Below are 18,396 nucleotides of genomic sequence, written 5' to 3' on the forward strand. Positions count from 1 at the left end.
AATAAGTGAATAGATATTGCTAGAACACATAAAATATCAGAAACCCAGATGCTAAAGAGAAGGCAGTTTATAAAGTAGCAAATCCAGTCCAAGCTTTCTAACAATTTAAAAAACAGAACAGATTTTTCTCCCAAGACAACTGAATAATTAGGATTATAAACAGAGTAGTGTATGCCTGTAGACACTTTGAAATCTTCCCTCGTGATCTGGATTTTTTTTTTTTGGGTGGTGTGACTAACTTAATACAACATAATATTTAGAGGGGAAAAGTGATCTTGTGGTTCAGGTACTGGAGTGGGACTTAATTCCCTGCTCTTTCACAGACTTCCTGTGTGTCCTTGGCCAAATCACCTAGAATTTTTGTACCCCAGTTCCCAAGCTGTAAAATGTAGGATTAAAACAGTCCCTTTCTCTCACCTTTTGTCTTATTTATTTAGATTGTAAGATCTCAAGGGCAGGGGGTTGTCTTTTACTCTGTTTGTTCTGTGCCCAGCCCAGTGGGGCTCAAACTCAGTTGAGACCATTAGGTGCTATTGCAATACAAATAAATAAATAATAATGGTTCTTCTCTGGGGAGCATTCACCCTTGTCAGAATTTTATGGAAGCTGAGGTTACCAGTTGGCAAAACATTTCTCCCTGCACCCACAGACTGAGATGAATTTCCATGAAGCTTGCAGGGGAATGTAAAGCTTCCCCACATCTAGACACCTCAAATGTGGAATTGAGGATGGTGACCCAGTATTGGTTTAGCTAGAAGGAAAGCGGGGTCACTTGGTCCCTACAACTGACTGCACTTTGCTTTTGGTCTGTGCTGTGGTCATTGTATCCTGTCCTGGGACTGGCCATCTGCTGATGAGCTTCCCTTTGCTCTCTTGGGTCAGATCAAAGGTCCCTGACGTCAAATGGGCAGAAGGGAGCTGCTACACAATGAACCAGGCTCCCTTTGCACTGCTGCAGCACGCTGTTCACTGTTCTGGTTCCCCACACCACCACAGCTGCAGGATCCGCAACAGAAGCCCTGTGTCACCAAAAGGGAAGCAGCTGAATGGGGCTGCGTAAGATGTTGGGATGCACGTAGGAGAACTTCTTCTGGGCACCAGAAGCCTAGTACTCTGGTAGGGGACAGAACTACCTGCTCATTGTAGTCAGCAGCAGCCAAGACTTCAGACTGGTGGGCCCCTTGAAGGAATAATCTTAATATTAATGGGACTTACAGGCAAAAAATAGAATAGGCACCTTATATGTGGAATTAAAGCTATGCTTTCCTTCCAGAATATAGGTAAACACCAATTATCCAGATCTCTCGAGGGACATACTGGAATTCTGATTTCTGGGGAGATTTCTGAATTTGGACAAGCCACAATTTGATGCAGCTTGGATAATGTGAATTTACCTGTATATACCTTAACCACTTCTTTGATTGAATAATCTATTATGGTGGAAGCTTGCTGGAATCTGAGATTGATGTAGCATGGTTATGCAGCTTTCATAGGAAGTTACCAGTTCGTTGCCTATTGCTATTATTGCATTTGCTTATTGATATTTTTAATAGTATACTTGTTCTACCCCCCCCCCAATATTTCAATCATATCTGTCAGTTTCATACAGCATTTGTGACTTTAATTTTCTACTTATTATTTGTAAGATGGAAACAGCAACACATTGCACTATATAATTAGGAATGGAAAAACCCCTGCAGCTCCTTAACTGTGACAAGAAAATAAATCCAGAAATTATAACGTATTCCTGTTCATACAGCACAGTGCAGGATGTGTCAGCATTTCTCTTCTTTTTAGAGGTTTTAAATTCAACTGTAAAACTTCACTCTAGGCACCAAGTTAACAGACAAAGCCTCAACAGGAGAGCAATTTCTTTCAATTTTAAAACAACTTTGATCATTTTTTAATTCTAGCCTGGCTCTAAGAGCTTCCTGGAATAAAGCTAGGGTTACCCTCCTATTAACCTTCTGAGCAACAATCCACAGATGATGTGACACAAAAATTGCAAGTTCATCAAGTTTTAGCCTTGTAGGTTTGTCTTCATACCTATTATTCTGCATTTATGTGATAATGTTTACGTACCAATTGTTTGTCTCAGGATGTCCATTATAGGATGGCTATATTGAATGGTGAGTCTTGCATCGAAAGACTCCACAGACTTATGAATGTAAGGCAAATGAATGTACCAAGCACTTTCTTCCAGCCTCAACCAAAGGAGTAATCAAGTCCTTTTATGCAGTAAAAGCAGCTGCAGACAATGTGAGCTATTGCTTGAAACACTAATCTGCATGGCAGGTGAGAGGTGTGAGACTTAGGGGTTTCCCTGCTTGCCAATTCTGGGGGTAGGATATTGGTTTCAGGCTGGGTCTGGAGGAAGAAAGACAGGAGAAAGCGTGACCCTCAGAGGAAGTTGAGAGACAGGGCTTCTTAAGCCCAAAGCTCGCTGGAATGGCAGACTCAGGGATTTCTGAGGAAGGAAATTGCCTACAGCTGTTTGTTCGTACACTTTACAGCGAGACAGGCTTCTGTATGCTTTCTTTTGTAAATAAACAATATTACTTGACTCATATCACCATTTTCTCCTCCTAACAGAAACAATCCTGCCAGGCTGTGAATTCTGGCTAACCCATCAAGCCAAAGCAGCAGCAACAGAACTGGTCTTTATGCTGTCTGGTCTTTACGGACTATGACATACATCTCTGTATAAGGCTAGTTTCAGTACATGAGGGAAAGGCACATTCTAATGATGGCCTGAATGCAAGAAGGAGTTAGAAGCTCCTTCAGTCTGTGATGCTGCTACTGTCTGTGCCCCAGGAAAAGTCCCTGGGATCTGTCTATCCTAGTTTTCCTGTCTGTGAAGAGAGCTTCTCAGGGATGTTTGGAAGATTAATGTTTATCAAGCATTCTTTGTAAAATATTAATTGATGGTACACCAGTATGGTAAAAGTAATTGCTCCCTCTGTTACTTTTGTACACTTCAATATATATTTGGGGTTTTAAAATCTTTTCATGTCTGATCCTGTGAGGCAATGGGTTCTTATGAGGCGCTGAAGTTGGCACTTTTTGAGAGACTCTCGTAGGAGAGGGACCCTTAGGAATTTTTTTTTTTTAAGGAAAAACTTAATTTTTAAAAATGGCCACTTTTGTACTCCTGACTTTTTGAAATTTACTCATGTTTAATGTATTATTTGCACTTTCATGCTTTTAAATTATTCATTTCAAAAATTTGGCAAGCAATTAGTCTGAACCGTTCTCTAACTGATTTTGATACTCATCATTTTAGCTGAAATCTGAACCTTTGAGTGATTAATGTTTCAAAACTACTAATCTACATACACAATAACCTGTCATTTGTATTTCTATCCAAGCTGTATAACATTCAGATGTTTCTTAATACAGCTATCTGACATTAAGTATGTTACTTATTTAGGATTATTTAAACGGCATTCATCCTGAACTCTTAGGTGCAGGCTACCAATATCCACTAGATTAAGACAGCTGAAAATTCCATACAAATCTGAGTAGTTCTCCCCAACAGCCATACATTAGTGGGTGAAAATCCAACCTCCCTCCGACTCACTTCAGTGCCTACACCCCAGGATCCTTGTTAATTGTTGTTTTTTTTTAATCAAAATTCCTCACCACTCCCTTCCCTAAATATGAGCCCAGGAAAGCAGAAGTGCCTTGCAACAAAAAGGATTTCAGGCTCTAGCGGATAAGAACAGGGGAAACTTTAAGGTCTTCACAGAGGAAGTCCTGCCATCCATAACCTCCTGTTTAAATCAAGGAAATATCAAGATCAGACAATTCAGTTGATATCACCGGACACAGTAACACATGTGGAGGGAAGCAAACTCTCATAAAACCAGGACCCAAACCATATAGTGCTTCATAGAGTGCCTTTGCCTAGTTCAAAAAACAATTAGATAAGTTCATGGAAGATAGGTCCATCAACAACTATTAGCCAAGATTGTCAGGGATGCAACCCCATGCTTCAGGTGTTCCTAAACCTCTGACTGCCAGAAGCTGGGACTATATGACAGGGGGATGGATCACTTGATAAATTGCCCTGTTCTGTTCATTCTCTCTGAAGCATCTGGCACCGGTCACAGTTGGAAGACAGGATGTGGGGCTGGATGGACCATTGGTCTGACCCAGTATGGCCGTTCTTATGTTCTTGTTAAGTATATATTAAGAATCTGATATGATCATTAACTAATATACTAGTATGGATCATTATGATTCATACAGAGGTACATATTGTACATGTGTTATAATCTTTCATGTCACTTTATTCTTTTTTTAAAAATCCCCCAATAGACAAAGAATGCTTAATATATACCATTATGTCCAAGAAATGTTATGGCTGTAACACACATACAAAAGTACAGTTAATATTGCCACTTTAGAGATAAATTCTTCCCTTTGCTGGATCCACTAGTGCAAATGCCAAATCAAAGAACTTTTACTACCTATGACATGTAAATCTGGGATTATAAATCCTGAGTCTCCTGCCTCCTAAATCAAGAGTAATTGTGTTTAAATTAGTGGAGTTAAGCCAGGGTAGAACATATGTAAGTATGAGGAGAATCAGGTCTAAAGATTTTCTGGACAGGAGTGTGGACACTGGACAAATACATGGTCACTCATCCACCCATTCCCAGCCTTTTAAAATTAAGTATTCATTATTATTATTTTATTATTTATTAATGCTGCTGTAATACCCAAGATATGCTGAACACATTCCAAACACAGAACACAGCACAGTCCCAGCCCCAAAAAGCTCACAGTTGAGAAAGTAGAAACACAGACAAAGCATGAGTGAAAGGGATATGGCAGCCAAGCAACATGATCAGGATGGTGACTAGCACTCAGGCTGGCCCTGTCCATGTCACTCTAATGAAGATCTGTTTAAATAATTGTTTTAGGTTACAAAACTCTGCACAATTTCTGTGAACTTGTGTACTTATCTGTAGTCATTTTACTTCCACCTCTTCAGGTGCAGATGACAATCCCTGTTCCCCCTGTAACAAATGCAGGGGCAGTTCCCAACCCCATTTTGTCTGTAAAATGAGCTGCTCCCTTTCTCCATTTCTCTTCAGCTTCACTCTCTATAACCCTCCCCACCCTCTTTTCCATTTCCCTTGTCTGTCCTCTAACTCCCCCTCCTCCAGCTCCCATCTTTCTCTCCCATCTATGCTTCTTCGCCCATCCCCTTGCCCTAAAATACAGGAACTCATCAAGTCTCTCTCCCTTCTTGGCCCCCAGCACATTCACTCCCTGCAGAGGTATTGGGTCAGGGGGAGTCTTATATAGATGGCTTTGGTAGCCAGAGGAGACAACAGCCTCTAGTGCTGGCCAGGAAGAACACCTCTGTTCACAAAAAACACCCCTCACCTCTAGCCCAAAGGCTAAAGGGGTGCTCTGGGGACCTAGAAAGAAGAGCAGAAGGATTAGGTAGCTGTGAGTTGCAGTGGCAGGAGGGGGTTGGGATAAACGGACCAATTAGCAGTGGTGAGATGGAAAACGAGAAAAAAGAAATCCTGTTAAGTATGGGCTGTGTGAACATGGTGCTAAGGGACTGTGAAGCTCCTCCTAGCTGCTGCTGCTGGTAGAGGGTGGGGAAAGGGCTAAAGTGCTCTGGGTAAATCTCTCTGGGTGTGGTACAGGGCAGAGAGGGTTGGAAGGCCCTGACTTACCCCCTTTGCCTTCAGATGCATCTGCTGCTAGCTGCTTTGAGGAAGGAAATTCAAGGATATTAGGGGTTGCGAAGTCCTCCCCCCAGTTCCTTGCGGCTGCTGCTGTTGCTCCCTGTGCAGAGGGAATGGCCTCAGGGCCTAGTGCCTTGGTCTGGTTTCTCTGCGTATGTCTACACTGCAATTAGACACCCGGGGCTGGCCTCTGCCCGCTGACTTGGGCTCCAGCGACAGGGCTGTTTAACTATGGTGTAGATGTTGCAACTCAGGCTAGAGCCCGAGGTCTGGGACCCTCCCACTCACAGGGTCCTAGAGCCCGGGCTCCAGAACAAGCCTGGAAGTCTACCTTGCAATTAAACAGCCCCGCAGCCCAAGCCCAAGTCAACTGACACGGACCAGCCGTGGGTTTTTAATTGCAGTACAGACATACCGTCTGGGTCCATCTGAGGGAGGGAAAGGAAACTTGTCTTTGATAAAAATGTGTTGCAGCTACCAGATGTAACACAGGCTCCTTAGATAAAATCCTTCCAACTAGGATATCTGAAACCCATACATGTTTGTGCAGGAAAACCAGTTTCAACAGAAAACCCAGAAGGCTATTGTGCACTTGTGGTATATTTACAAGCATCTTTAATCTTTGGGCTCTCAAAGTGCTTTGCAAACACTAATGAAGCAAGCTGCACAACAGCCCCACAAGGCACAGGAGATGATGATCACTATACCCATTTTACAATGGGGAAACTTAAGCACAGAGGAATGAAAGTCTTGCCAAAGATCATGTAGCAAGCTGAGGACGGAACTACGAGTACTGCACTAATGTAGAAAATATTCCCTTCAGTGGTGGATTGATCAAGACAAGATATTCCAAACTAATAAATACAATAAAAAGGACAAAGATTGGGTACGTCTGTACTCAACTCTGTCATCTCAAGTGCATCAACAATAGGTTGTATACTTAAACTGAGCAGCAGGGCCCACTGCTTCTAGTACCATGCAAATTAGTGAACTAAAAAGCTTTGCTTTTGGTGTATGACATGGCAGACTAACAAGCAGCATGTCAGAGCAAAGGGGAACTATGTGTGACATGATTTTCATATCAATGACTTTTATGCCATGTTTCACTAAATTTCAACCCCGCCCGCCCTCTAACATTTACAGTGAATATGGAAGAAAACTGGGTGAAGGAATTGGTAATAGCAAAAGTTGCTTCTGTTTGGCTTCGCTGAACTCCGCAAGTTCAGACACTTGTCCAAACCACAGATGAGATTTCTGATAGCAGGAGCAATAATACAGAAACCACCTATCTCTTAGTATTTTGGCACTTCCACTTCTGGTTAGACCTGGGAAGTAACAAAGTGACTAAAAATAAAAACCTTTTTTAAAAGAGAATTTTGTCTCGCAAAAAGGGATTTGTTTTGGTTTGAACTTTGAATGAAGACTCAAGTTAAACCAAACTATCATTCTCATACTTGGTGGAAAGTGGAAAAAATGGAAAGGATGCTAAGCTTTCTGAAGACCCTGAGAGGGAAACAGCACTACGGCTGTTTTATATGGTACCAGATGTGTAATATTTTTCACTAACAATAGTCTCTGTAAAGACCTGCTGATTTCCCAGCGACATAATCAAGGAAGCCTTTTCCCCCACACAAGTGATTATTGAGCTATTTAATACTTGTAATTGCAATAGCAGTGCACAGAAATGCTGATGAAACAATAATTTGGGTTTGGCCTTATAGCACCATTCTGCTGTTGCAGCATTCTCAGACTATTATTGTAATTTGCAGGGAGATGGTACTAAACACATGTTGCTGAGATAGGTGTGTTAACCCCTTCAGTACTATTGGATGAAATAGATAAATAGGGTATAATGTGCCTATAATGTGTCTGAACTTCAAATTATGTTGATGTGTTTAATTGTTGTGAAGAAGCAGTGGTAGAAATTGGCAGAGAATGTCTTTGAAAGTTATGGAGGGTGAAGAGGTAGTGATCTTTCAATGTAACCCTTTCCTTTATATAACATTCCTGTGACTTTTTCTTCTTCTTTTTTTTTTAAATACACCTTCGTTATTTGTAACAAGCCTCTGAAATTGAGCAGTGAGAAAGCCCTCTGTCTAGAGAAATGCCCTTTTTTTTTTCCTGGTCCCATGAAATTTTAGTCTGGTTTAGCTGGAATTAAACTGTTTAAAAAAAATCACTATTTCCCTTCTCTCACTTGCATCACTCAGTGAAATTTTTCAGCCTGCCAAAATAAAAACTGAACATAAACATCTGGGCTCATGCCACCATCAAATTCACACTGAACTGGGAGCTAGATGTGATCAGACCTTTTCTTGACATTGAACCCATAATGTTTCAGATTGAGGCAAAATTTTCAGTGGGAAGGCTGCTTGGGTCCAGGGCATACTCTCCAGTCACTTCTGACTGGACAGAGAGACACAAATCAAAAATTTGATATTTCTAATCTGAAAATGGATGTTTCAACACAATTCCTTTTCATGAAAACGTTCTATAGCTTTTCTTTGGTTTTGTTTCAATGCAGAACAAAAAAATCTAAAAAGTTGTGAAACTGAATTGTCATACTCCAGCCAGCTCTACTGGGAACTTCGGGAAGCTACCAAAGCTGTAATGGGGTCGGATGATGTGTAAAGACAGCTAGGCTAGCCTTCTCCTTTGACAACAGCCCCCAGGTCTGACACATTGCCTCTGCATCTCATCCTCTGCTCTGGTGGCAGATGGGATAGGAGACAGTGGGTAGATACGCCAGTTTACAATGTAAAAGAAAACCCCAAAGTTTAGTTCAGCTCAAATCCCTGTCCACAGAGGTTTTCTTTATTAACATAAGGAAAATTCAAAACAAAAGCAAAGCAACTCAGAGCCCTTGGTAAAAAACCACCAGAGGCTTGCGCTGTTTCCAGCAACACACCCTTCCTTACAGCTGCTGCAACTGCTTCCCTGCAATTTTACAGTCTCCCAGCCCCGCCCCGCCCCAGATCAACCACCGGACAGGCAGGGAGCCAGAGTTCTCCTTGTAACCCCTTATGCACTGGTTCCTAGGGGAGAGGGGGAAGAGAAAGATTAGCCAGAATCCTCCTAACCACAGCTAGATTGACCACATGGCACCTGGGGTCCATCACCCCGTTAGCGGTAAAAAATGGATCAGGAGCCCTCACCTCCCAGGGGGTGAGGAAAAGCCAAGCCAGGCTCTGTATAACCCCCTCCAGTCTAAAGCTAGTTGGAATTTTTCTGTCAATGATTTTCCATAAAATGAAGTTTGCAAAAAAATTTTATTTTGCCAAAAAAAAAAAAATCATTTTTCTGGGGGGAAATTCTAAATTAAATATTTTATTTTGAGTTGATTTGACCCAAATTGGAATATTTCATTTTTTTAAATTGACCCAAATTATTTTGTTTTTAATCCACTCAACACAGCATTAACTGTATTTCTCTATCAGCACCTTGGCTTGTGGGAGTCGCAGTTTAAATCCCCATACTCACCTATGGACTGGATTCCCTGGAGGACTACATATCCCACAATGCAAAGAAGGTCTAAGCCAGTAGTCTGATGACTCTGGCTGTATTACTGGAGGTGGTGTCCAGACAGGGAGCCTGGCCCATAGGGGAGAACTGGGTCACCATATTCCCAAACAACAGTTTTCATAAAGCAATGTACCACTATTGGAAAATCCAGTTTAATATTGAACTGACTCAAATTAAATATTTGGGGACAGTTCAATAAACTGAAATGAAATATTTTTATTTTGAAATGTCAAAATGTTTCATTTCAATCAAAAATGTAAATATTTAGACATTTCCAAATCAGTTTTTTTTTTGAATTTCTATTCCATAAAGAAACAATGACATTTCCATTTCAGGATGAAAACAAATGTTGAAATGTCAGCATTTCCAAGGGACTGGAAAACGAAATCAATACCTCTAGGAGTTGACACTAGATAGCTACAACACAAAGGATTAGGAATAGGGTTGCCAACTTTCTAACAACACAGAACCAAATACCCTTGACACCCCCCGCCCCACCCCTTCTCAGAGGCCCCACTCCTGCCCCGCCCCTTCTGAGGCCCCGCTCCCCACTCACTCCATCCCCCTTCCCTCCATTGCTTGCTCTCCCCAACCCTCACTCACCTTCACTGGGCTGGGGCAGCGGGTTGGGGTGTAGGAGGGGGTGAGGGCTCCAGCTGGGGATGTGAGGTTCAGAGTGCAGGAGGGGGCTCTGGGCTGGAGCTGAGGGATTCAGAGTCAGGGAGTGGGTTCAGGGCTGGGGCAGGTGGCTGGGGTACAGGGTGCAGGCTGTGGGAGGCCGTTTGGGGCTCAGAGCTGGGTTTCGGGTGCGGGCTCCGGGAGAGAATTCTGACCTGGGGCAGGGGTTTGGGAGGGGGTTTGGGCTCCAGCTGGGCAGTGCTTACCTCAGGCAGCTTCCGGTCAGTGCCACAGCGGGGCTAAGGCAGGTTCCCTGCCTGCCCTGGCTCCGCGTGACTCCCGGAAGCGGCTGGCATGTCTGGCTCCTAGGCACTGGGGTAGCCAGGTGTCTCTCCGCAATGCACGCTGCCGACACCCACAGGCACTGCCCCCGCAGCTCCCACTGGAAGTGGCTCCCGGCCAATGGGAGCTGCAGAGCCAGCAATCGGGGCGGAAGCAGCGCACAGAGCTTCCCTAATTGCCCCTGTGCCTAGGCCACAGGGACATGCCGGCTGCTTCCAGGAGCCGCATGTAGCCAGGGCAGGAAGGGAGCCTGTTTTAGCCCTGCTGCACCTCTGACAAGAGCCACCAGGGTCCCTTTTAAACCAGGCGTTCCAGTCAAAAACCGGACGCCTGGTAACCCTAATTTGGAATGACAGTGGGTGCAGATATCAAACCTGATCAAGGTCCCATTTAAGTCAATGAAAAGCCTCCCATTGACTTTAATAGGAACTGGATCAAACCCATATTGTGGCACACAGTTGGCACTGGAATGTTATGCAAAAGATGTGAGTTTTACAGATGGGAGAACAGAAATACAGACAAGGCTTGAGATGGGCAAAGCTGTATAGCTCAGGATAAGAAGCTCTAACTCTATATGGAAAGAGAGGAAGCCAGTGGAGGGATCCAGTGTGGGAAGCGTGATGTGATTAGAATAGCAGAGAGGAAAACTGTTTACCTACAGTATTTTACATGGACCAGGGGGAGGAAGAGGTGATAATTCTGAATGTTTAAGTCTCAGTGAGTGCAGTTATAAGCTTATATTAAAGCAATGTTTGAAATGATATAATGCATAGATCTTAGGGAGTATGGAGCCTCTTTAGTTTGTGCTTATTATACACAGCTAATTTATGGTACATTCAATTTTTCCCAGGTCTGTTCCTTATGAAGTTGAAAACTCTTCCTAAGCTGGATCAGTAGAAGATATGTTTTCTTTAATGGCAGCATAAAAAAATACACACAGATATCTAAAATGATCAAAGTTAATGAGCTCATAAACTTCCTAACACAAACCATGCCAGAGCAGTCAATAATTCATGCTCTAATTTATGGACATCTGCAGAACAAGCATGTTTTGTTTAATGGGGTGAATGTCTCCTGATTAATTTACTACTAAATTATGTACTGAACTAATGGCACTGTCAGAGGTCTGTAAATAGTGCAGATATGAATCAATGTATTGCAGCAGTACTGTAATTATTAGTAATGTCTTGGGAAGGCTTTATGCCATAACCTATTAAATATTGGTATTGATGTCCTAAATTCAAGACCAAAACTTACATAACCAACAGAGACTGAGAGAAAGAAACACTTGACAGATGTGTAGTCACGTTGCTTAACGCACTACTGGAAGGCACTCAGATACTATGGTGATGAGCATGGTATACAGAATAAAACAGAACAGTGATTGAGGCACTGTAGTTCACAAAGTGTGTTCTCTCTTTTCTTATGCTTTGATCAGTGACAGAGATGAAGCATGGCCACGAGCCCCAGTTCATTTGGAGACTCTCTCAGCTCGTTACTAAAAAACTTGTATATTACTTGTAATAACTCTCCTTAGGGCTCTACATTGCCCCCAAATACTTGTCTAGTAATTGAACAAACTATCACCCAGTGGTGAATCCAATATTGAAAATGGACATTACTAAAAAGCAACTGGTTATTCTATGACCACGCTGTAGAAGGAGGTATTACATTTCATGCTTTTAATTCAATTTAAGTCTTCAAGCTTTGATCCCACTGGAATCAGTTCCAGCCTTTCCCGTGGTCTATTTCAAGTCAAATATAAGCACATGTTAAGTTACCTTTCCAATTGGATATCATTCTTTCCCTAAAACAGTTTTGTATTTCTCTTTTATATTATTAAATATATTTGCATGAAAATAGGGTCTTAATTTCTTCAGAGTTCCTTTTCTTCTACAGCTTATCCATAGGTAAAATTATAATCCTCCAACACACACCAGTGGTTTGCCTAAGAAGTGTACAGAGAACACAGACATTGTTTTCTTAAACCCTTTGCTATTTGACAGCCAGCTGAGCCAAAGGGGGCACAAGACTGGAAGTCAGGGGGACCTGGGTTCTGTTCCCAGGTCGACCACTGATTTGTTCTCTGACTTTGGTAAGTCATTTCAGTTCTTGTTTTCTGTCTTTCCCTGTCTTTATAATGATGTTTTCCCACATCAAAGTGCTTTAAGATCTAGGGAAGAAAACCAGTCTGGCTACATTTTATTATGATTCCACAGCAACTCAACTTACATAGAAGTCTTTGATGATCCCCTAACCTAGCTCCCCTGCACAGGCAGCAGTTATAACACATCTGTCAGAGCTCCATGGGCACAGGACAATATATACAGCACTCAGCTGCCTCGGGGGAAGAATGCTTGTGGAGGGGGTGGGGAAATGCGGCAAGGGCACCTGGCAGCACACGCAAAGGGCATACTGTAGGAAGTATATGCTACATCTTTTCAAAAGACATATCAGCATCCATTGGACCTCACCTGGAATGTACCTCTAGGTATCACCACTTCCTTCTCTCCGACTCTGTCCCACCACCAACCTAGTACAGCTCGGGCTTTAATTACAACCCAAACCATTTATATTATCTAATCCATATTCCTTCAAATAAACTCATGTTAAGTTGTGCAGTACTACTAACAGTCAGCATTCAAAAATCATGAATAAGGGCCTCAAAATCATGAGACTAGCTTAAAAAAATCTTAAGGGTTTTTAAAATAATACATTTGGCGTTCTCTTTTTGGCTTCCTGGGTTTTAACCCTTTATATGGTTCACATTTTCAAGCCTTTCTTGGCAAACATGAGGGCTTGAATATTCTCTTCTCTCTTAAATGAAAGCTGAGATTCTCAGGTAGCCAAATCACCCCTGCAGCTGGGGTTTTAAGAAAAACATCAAATAGCACAAGACTGGCAACACAATTGTGGAAGTTGGCAACAATAAGCAGAAGGGTTATTTTTTATATATATTTTATTTTTTATGTTTTTATTTTAGATCAGTTTTGGTCCATCACTACTGAAAACAAATTTACGCTTTATCTTTAGTTCATGTGTGTATTTTTATTACTGTTAAAAGAGTTCTCAACTCCTATTCTGCACAGCTCAGTCACAATGTGGGGAGGGGGAGCGGGGACTTAGCTCAGGTTATGATTTACACTAATGAACTGCTTTTCAGTATTCCTTTTCTGAGGCCTTTGCTGATTAAGTCATGTCAATGCACTAAGTTGCTGGGTCTGTAATCTGGTCACCGCAGTTTTCACATACAACAATGAGTTTGTTAAATATTGATTGCTTGTGTAAAGCAGGAACCTCAATTACCATAGACTGAGTGAGTCATTAAAAAGATCTGTAGTAATAGTAAATTAAGCTCCTTTTTTCATCCAGGCAACCAAATTGACTGCAGTATTTTTTTTCTTTTTTTTCTTTGTAACAAAAGAACATAAGGGGGAAAGAAAAGGTCACTCAACCATAAGTTATTGAAAATTCTATTTCTTCAAGTACACAGTCTAAACTCAGGACTTCTGTAGCAATATTGCAATGAAGTATTTGCCTTGTAAGTGTAACACTGCTATCTACTGGATGGAAGAAGAACTTCACTGTGGGTCACAAATGACTAATGGCGATTTCTCCCTTAAATTCAAGGGTCAGGACCTGTGCTTCTAGCTTCTCAAGCAGAATGTTCTGTTCCTGTGGTTGCCATGAAGTTCTGAAGAGCCACAATGCACAGCACAGTGGCAATAATTAAGTGTTAGAGGCTGTTTTGTTTTTTTACAATAGTTATAAAGGTACAATAAGGTCATAAGAATACAATTCAACCTAAAATTAACAAGTTCCCCATCTATCAGAGAAAATATAAAGAACTGAGGTCTTTTCTCTCTGGACATTGTTAAAAACTCCACGGCTTTTGTAAGATTAGGTGCTCTTCCCAATGCCCTTAGGCAAAATATCCTCTGCACCAGAGGCTGCAGCGTGTGTCTTGCACTGCTTGACTGCTACCCTCAACTCCAGAGTCAGCTACATTTCAGTGGTGGTGTATGCAAAAATAGTAGTGGTAAAATATTTGGGATTTTCCCAGGAAAAAAAGCACTATGTTAATTGATTATTCTATTAAAATGAATATAATATAAAATGGCTGTTTATTTTTAAAAGACATGTTTCCGTTGGGATAAGGGCACTAGAGTAGTACAAAGCTAAATTGAGCACTGTACACGGTCATTAAAATGGTGTCCCAGTATATATATATAAAAAAAAAATCAGTCCCTTGGGCCCAGTCCTGCAAACAGTTACATTTGTACTTAATTTTACATATGCAGGTAGTCCCACTGAAGTCCATAGGACTAATCGCACACATAAAGGTAAACAAGGTTCGGACAAGTTTGCAGGATCATTTGCTGTAAATTGGAGGTCACTTTCAAAATCCCACCATCCGGTGGTCTTTATTCAAATCAATCAGAACAAAATTGATTACACTTAAAAAAAAATTAGTGCAAGTGACTTTTGGGGTTTAAGAACAGATAGCAAATTGAGCTCCCTATGCACACAATCAACTCTGCTATATAATCTAAAAAACCTGCAGGCAGAATCTGGGGTAGATATGGACAAAAGGCAAATATTTCATTCTCTATCCATGATCACAAACTCCTGCTCAGAGTTTTCTAAATTGTTTCTCTGTTGGGTACCTGGCACATGGTCATCATTGTTGGCTGTTCCTGCATGTTGTTTTTGTTTTGTTTCTGCAGAGAGGGTGCAATTGATAAACACACTGCTGTGTAAAATGTCAGTACCAAAAAGGACAGTGGAGATGACCATGGGACAACTCATCCCTTCAATGACATATCAGCAATGGTCGCTAACATTCCGGAATGTCCAAGTTACAGTGAGATTACTGCTACAGTTCAGACCAAAAAACAGAATTATGCCTTGAAAGGACAGGAGGATTCTGAGGATGGGACAAAAAAGCTCCCAGGAAATCTTTAATGAAGTAACTCTTAGGTCTTCATACAAGATGGACAGAATCTGGATCATTCACTAGCACTGTAATGCTGAGCAGAGTAGAGGAATATGAACAGCAGGTGATAAATCAGGAATCCTCTTACACAAGTAAAAGCAATAGTTCAAATTCTAAGTGGTAGTATGAAAACTAGAGCTGTGGAATAAAAGAAATGTTCCCACCTCGACTCCCTCCCCGAGAATATGGAGTATATGTGAAAACAAATCTGTGGCATTCTGCCCAGATTTTTGCAGTTGAAAACTTGCTTCTTCATGTGAAGTTTCTCTGCCACTTCACTATACAAAAATTAAATTATAACAAACTATATTAAAAACAAGACAAGAAAATGGTGCAGTATGCATGTAGAGCCTGGAAGGTGAATACAAATTATTACAGATTATGAAATTATAGAAGAGTTTGTTGGGAACTGATGTGGGAAACAATCAAGGAGCTCTGGGCAACTTGCTGAAGTCTAATTAGGAGGCTACGGAGGAGCCTTGAAAAATCTGTATCAGCATTCCTACTACTGAATGTTCCTCTAAAACTGCTCAGGTTTTCACAGATTTTACATAAAGCCAATTTCAATGGAAATTCTTTCCTCCTCTTTCCAAACCACAGAAGCCTAGGTAAATATGTGCAAGCCTCAAAAATCACTCTCAGTGAGGAAGGACAGAGTTTTACTGAAAGCAGCACACTTGCCTGCCCTTCAGATTAAATTGCAACTACAGTTGCATCTAGATAATTTGCACTAATGATGGCAGACCCATTGTGAATGGCTGAAGCTTCCAAATTAGTGAGAAACACAACACCAATAGCACTTTTATCATTTTTTTAAAAACTATAGTTCAATTTGAACTATTTATTTCACAACATGCTAGAAATATTACGTAGTATATTTTGTAAAAAAATTATTTAAGTCTTACTTACTCACTATATCTCTAGTATTAAACCTTTGCTGAGCTGCAGAGAAATACTGCCAATTTTGTTTTTAATATGGATTAAGAGCTGCATTAGTGTTCTACCTTTTGTGGATTTAAAATGTCTCTAAGTATTTTACAACACAGCAATTACTAAGAAATCATGAGTTGAGTCCATGGTCATTAATTAGCGAAGCAGTGAGTTACTAAATACTTGTTTTCAAATGGCAGTACTTTATTTAAAGCAAAATTTTAGTGAATCTGTCCATTACAATGGCTTAAATAGCTAAAACAGTCTGTTAAAATAGTTAATCATCTTCACTAGTAGATCTGTTTGGAAATTCAACAGCTAATATATAAATTCTGTTTGGATTTCTTACTATTTCTGGTGAGGTAGTGTCTAGAGGTGAAGGCCCCAATCATGCTAGGCACTATAACAAATATCTTGAGTGCCTATTATCACGATATCCAAATGCCAATGTCTATTGTGCTCCCTCCCGCCTGCCTGTTCCTTATATCCACTCATTGTCTACCCTCTTACATGTAACTTGTAAGCTCTTCAGGACCAGGATGGTCTATGTTATGTTTGTGCAATGCCTAGCACAATGGCCCCATAGCGCTACCATAATACAAATAATGTAACGACAAGAAGAAGCAGTAATAGTGCTGAACACAGCTACTTATATGACACAAGAAATATCCAAAAGTTGCTTCCCATGGTTCTATTTTATTAGTAGGAAAAGACTTTGGAAAAAAGATGCATCCTACCATATGTTTTGAATGTAGTGTGGTTTAGGCTCATTTGATCTCCTTTGGCAAGGAATTCTTACAACTCAGACCCTACCACTCAGAACACTATAGCTACACAGCCTAAGAATTTTATCCTGGGCCTTTCCAGCTACATTTTCCCTCTGATGCATTAGAAGTCTTAAGGCATGGTTTGCCATCTTTCCAGACCACTGTACTCCTTTCAAGAGTCTGATTTGTCTTGCATTCCCACAAGTTTCACCTCACTTAAAAACTACTTGCTTACTTACAACATCAGACATAAAAATACAGAAGTGTCACAGCATACTATTACTTAAAAATTGCTGACTTTCTCATTTTTACCATATAATTATAAAATAAATTGACTGGAATATAAATATTGTACTCTCATTTCATAGTACAGTATATAGAGCAGCATAGAACAAGTCATTGCCTGTAGGAAATTTTAGTTTGTACTGACTTTGCTAGTGCTTTTTATGTAGCCTGTTGTAAAATTAGTCAAATATCTAAATGAGTTGATGTACCCCCCCTGGAAGACCTCTGCATACCCCCAGGGGTAAGCATACCCCGGCTGAGAACAGGATATCTACACTGCAATTAAACACCCATGGCTGGTCTGTGCTAGCTGATTTGGACTGGCAGGGCTTGGGCTGCGGGGCTGTTTAATTGCAGTGTAGACTTCTGAGCTCAGGCTGCAGCTCGGGCTCTAGGACCCTGCAAAGTGGAAGGGTCCCAGAGCTTGGGCTGTAGCCCAAGCCCAGAAATCTATACTGCAATTAAACAGGCTCGCAATCTAAGCCCCATAAGCCCAAGACTGCAGGCATGGGCCAGAGACAGGTTTTTAATTGCAATGTAGACATACGATTCGTGGCTGGCAGATAGTGAGGCATTCGTGGAGATAACTGAACACCTTGCAGATTAGGACTAGGACTTTGAATTCAGTCCATAAATGAATGGGAAGCACAAGCACTGGGATGGCGTGTTCATTTTGTCCGTTGTTGCTTAAAGAGGTACACTGCCATATGTTGCTGCTTCCATGTGGCTGCAGTGTTCACCGCAAGAGCAACAGCAATAACCTAGCCTGGAGGTGGCAACAGAATACATCACTGTGGTTAGATCCTCATCTGAGAAGAAAGGCCATATGAAGATGGAAGAAAGCATACCTCACCGCTGCAGCCAAGGAACGGTAAGGAGTCCCCAAAGGGGAGTGTGAAGGGTAGCTACAGACAGCTGGTTGTGGATCCTTAATTTCGTGCTGCCCAGCTGTGACAAGTCAGGGCTGTGCAGGGAAAGACTTAACCTATGCCACTGGAATAAGGTTCCTCAAGTGTGTACATGTAAGGATTAGGCGTGGCAGAGCTCCACACTGGTATGCCCCTGTCCTGCCCACACAGTGCTCTCTCAAACCAGGTGGGATGGCTAATGCAGAGAAAGAGACAGAGCTACCTCTGGCAGCTTTAGGCCAGCAGGGAATTCCCCTGCACAGAGGAAATTCTTCAGTAGCCTTCTCTGGTCACTTTATGCTGCTTGTGCAGGCATA

The 18,396-nt window shown here is 41.5% G+C and overlaps 1 protein-coding gene across 22 annotated transcripts in view; it reads right to left on the reverse strand.

Moving 5' to 3' along the window:
* Positions 1 to 18,396, reverse strand: part of DLG2 (discs large MAGUK scaffold protein 2) — a 1,447,004-nt gene that overhangs the window by 436,561 nt on the left and 992,047 nt on the right. The gene's annotated exons all lie outside the window — the stretch shown is intronic.

This window comes from Natator depressus, chromosome 1, assembly GCF_965152275.1.
Source record: "Natator depressus isolate rNatDep1 chromosome 1, rNatDep2.hap1, whole genome shotgun sequence".
Classification (NCBI taxonomy): domain Eukaryota; kingdom Metazoa; phylum Chordata; order Testudines; family Cheloniidae; genus Natator; species Natator depressus.